This window comes from Delphinapterus leucas, chromosome 4, assembly GCF_059928025.1.
Source record: "Delphinapterus leucas isolate spDelLeu-1000000601 "Yukka" chromosome 4, BTC_Dleu_Yukka2, whole genome shotgun sequence".
Classification (NCBI taxonomy): domain Eukaryota; kingdom Metazoa; phylum Chordata; class Mammalia; order Artiodactyla; family Monodontidae; genus Delphinapterus; species Delphinapterus leucas.
This window is the reverse complement of record NC_143132.1, coordinates 11927996-11931951: the sequence shown is the minus strand read 5'-3', so window position 1 is coordinate 11931951 and position 3956 is coordinate 11927996. Positions and strand designations below refer to the sequence as shown.

The 3956-nt window shown below is 44.7% G+C and overlaps 1 pseudogene; it reads right to left on the bottom strand.

Moving 5' to 3' along the window:
• Positions 1-235: 235 nt before the first annotated feature.
• On the bottom strand, positions 236-1824 carry LOC111163821 (mortality factor 4-like protein 1; annotated as a pseudogene).
• Positions 1825-3956: the final 2132 nt, after the last annotated feature.

The following is a 3956-nucleotide window of genomic DNA, read 5'->3' as shown; positions in this document are numbered from 1 at the left end:
GTATTGTGTCTATCATGTTAAAATGTGCATTAGACACAAACACAAAAACCATGAAACAAGCCACCATTCTCTGACAATCTGAGCAAAGATAAAATGCCTAAGGAACAACATAGATGACTTGCGAATGATGGGGTCTTTACTGTAAACACCATAAAAAAAGGGGGAGCACAAATGGATGAGTGTGTTCAGTTATACACACTGAATTGAACCTTAGGCACTAGGAACTAGCATTTTGTCATATAGTATTAACATATTATAAAGTGTGTAGTGTCAAAGGAATAAAACCACCAGCATTCAAAAGCAGCTTTGTCAACTAAGCAATAAAACACTCTACAGTACGTCTCTCTGTTGTCTATCATTGAATACACTGGTAGCAACTTTGAAATGAAAAAAAAAAAGAAAAGAAAAGAAAAAAGGAGCTGTAACCCCTTTTATTTGTTGTTTAAAATCAAACAGAAAACAAACATAACTTCTGTTATACACTAACATTTCCAAAGTACATCATTTGTACAAGAGAAGCACTAAGAAACAAAAATGTGTTTACAGAGATCCAAACATGAGTGAGTATAAGCACCTCACACAGCTTTCCGATGGTATTCAGGAGAAGCCACTTCATAATCACTGGCACTAAACAAAGTTGCAGAGTTCTTTGCCAGGTATTTTAGGAAATCATGAAGATAATTCAGTAATAAAGCAAGGCTCTTCTCATCCAGAGGTGTATAGGCCAAAATTGCTCCGATACGTACAAATAATCTCAGTGGATGTGGCACTCCGTACACCGGGGACATAGGCGTATATCGGGGTGATCTGTGAGAACTTCAGCATACTGTGGTCTCTCAAATTTGTGGAGTAGCTGGGTGCCCAACATTGCACTGAAGTATTCCTTTATCTCTGCCACAATTTCATTAACAGCATACTCATTACCTGTGTTTCCTCGAGATTTCTCATAATTTGCAAAATCCTCTAGAATGGAATCCACATTCTTCTTGGCAGGAAGATAAAAGAGCTGTTTTTGCCGGGTAATTAAGTCCTAGTCATCAACAAGCCATGGTTTTAGTTCTTCAGGAATCTTTAACTTCAACTCTGTTCATGAATATTTCCTCATTTTCAACAGTCGGGTCTCCTCAGGCCCTTTTCTTGTAGGAGGCTGAGGTGTCTCACTGGTGCTACCACCATCTCCATTTCCAGGTGTTTTCTGTTGGTTCTTTTTTGTTTTCACGTCAACACTTTTCTGTTGCAGACCAGAGGTCTCCTTTCCAGGGGCAGCCCCTCTCATCTTCCCCTCTGCATACTGCTCCTGGCTGGCTTTTTGAAGTTCTTGTTGTTTCTGCAAATTGGTGCCCACGTATTTGAGTACTCCGCTTTCTGGAACCCATTCATCTCGATTTTTATTCCAACCACTGTAATGTATAAAGTATTTCACCTGTTTATCCTTTATGGCCACCTTTACACACTTTGCTTCATAAAGAAGAGGTCCACGGAAGCGCAGCACTCTCTCACCCTCCTGGAATTTAGGCTTCTGGTCCTGCTTCGGCACCAATTTTAAGTGATTGCCGCCCCCTCCTCCTTCTCCCACCATCCCGACTACTGAGCCCTACTCTCTACCCCGCCCAGCTCCGCGTCAGACACGCCTTCAGGCACCTCCAGCTCTACATCCGGGCTGATTTTTCCCCAGGAGTTTGTTGCGGAGCACAGGCTCCGGACGCGGCAGGCTCAGCGGCCATGGCTCACGGGCCTAGCCGCTCAGCGGCATCTCCCCGGACCGGGGCACGAGCCCATGTGTCCTGCATCGGCAGGCGGACTCTCAACTACTGCGCCATCAGGGAAGCCCCCCGCGCCCCCCCCCCCCGCCCCAGGAGTTTTTAACTCTCAAGCTAGTCCATGCTCAGCCTCCAGCAGTGAGTCAAGCACGGTTTGTTTTCCTGTTTTCTGAGGCTTCTGCTCCTTGTCTACTGATTGTCTGCATTTGCCCGTCTCTCCAGTTTTGGGGGCTGCAGTTTGCCCTGTGACCTCCATTCACTAATGGATCTAAGAAGAGCTGATTTTACCATTGGTTCAGCTTTTCTCTTGTGAAGAGTGGAGTGACAAATACTAAACTCTTTACATCTTGGGGTGGACAGCATTTGTTTTTTGTTGTTTAATTTTGGGCTGTGATGGGTCTTTGTTGCTGCACGTGGGCTTTCTCTAGTTGCAGAGAGCGGGGGCTACTCTTTGTTGAGGTACGCAGGCTTCTCATTGCGGTGGTTTCTCTTGCTGCGGAGCATGGGCTCTAGGCGCGCAGGCTTCAGTAGTTGTGGCATGCGGACTCAGTAGTTGTGGCACACAGGCTCTAGAGCGCAGGCTCAGTAGTTGTGGCACACGGGCTTAGTTGCTCCACGGCATGTGGGATCTTCCCGGACCAGGGCTCGAACCCATGTCCCCTGCATTGGCAGGTGGATTCTTAACCTCTGTGCCACCAGGGAAGTCCAGCATTTGTTTTTAAACAAATCTTTTCCCTGATTGTATAAGTAAAAATCTTTACCTAGAAAATTTAGAAAGTAAAAAGAAAAAAATAATCATATATAATCACCCAATCTTCAATTAGTCATAGTTAACATTTTGATATATTTTTAGTTGTAATATATGCATATGTCTTTATAAAAAGGTACATGCAATTTTGAATTGGCTTTCTTCCACTTTCAGAGACTATTTCTGCATCTTCTCTTAAACTGCTGCTGAAAATATTTTCAATGTTGAATGTCTTTTGTGAGGACCAAGGCCCCATGATGAGTTCCCGTAAGGTTTTATGGGGCTGGTGGGAACTCTGCTCCTCTTGAAGAGTAAGGGTAACATGTGAAGCAGTCTGACAACCTCTTATGATCGTCTCTGTGCCTTTCGTACAGAGGGGCAACAGCCAATGTTAGTTAATTTGATGGATGAAAATGTTCTTTTTTAACATCTACAAAAAGTGTGAAACATCCTACTCCTCCCTTGTCAGAAAACTGAAAGTGAAACTGAATTCCCAATTAGAATTACTTAGATGGTTAGTTGTTTTTTCTTTTTCTTCTCCTCCTTCAAAAGGATTTTAACATGTACATTTCAGTAGCTTTAATGTTTAAAATATACATACATTTGGGACTTCCCTGGTGGTCCAGTGGTTAGGAATCCGCCCTTCCATTTCTGGGGGCACGGTTCCAACTATGGTTGGGGAACTAGCATCCTGCATCTGGCATGCCCCTAGGCACGGCCAAAACATAAATAGAAATAATTTTTTTTTAATTTACATACATTTTACTGAAAGCTACCTCATGTTCTATTTTGGAAATTGATGGGATATAAATGATAGGTAAACAAAATAATGAGGGACTGTCTTTCCTCTCTACCTACCCCCAAAGACGTTGATCGGTGGAGGACTGGGCAACCAGGAGCACAGAGGAAAGACCCACAGAGAAGGGGGAGGGAGCCAATATTTACCATGTTTACAAAGTTCTGCTTGAGCCTGGAACTATACCAAGCCTTTACGACTCAATGATAGCTATTTTTATCCCTGTTTTATTGATTGGAGAATTATGATCTGAGCAATTTGTGGAACTAGTAAAGAGGGGGTGGTGCAGGAGAGAGCCCGTTCGGTCTTTCGTTCCATTCATTCAACACATTTTTATTGAGTAGATTAAATGTGCTAGGTATTGTTCTAAGTGACAGGCACTGTTCCAGCCCTGCTGTAAACACAACAGCCAAAATCCTTTCTCTCTTCCCCAGTGGAGCTTACATGGAAGAGGGGTGGCGGCGGAAGGCGCCGTCTTAATAAATCTGGGTAAATTACCAAGACCTGGTGTCCCCGCCCCGCCTGGGCCCGAGCTCTCCGCTGGGGGCCGGCGCTCGGAGCGCGCACCCGCCCTAAAGACTTGCTCCACCTCTCGGGGAGGAGACCCCGAGGACCTATCCGGGGCATCCTCGGAGCGGAGGTTGAGGGCCAC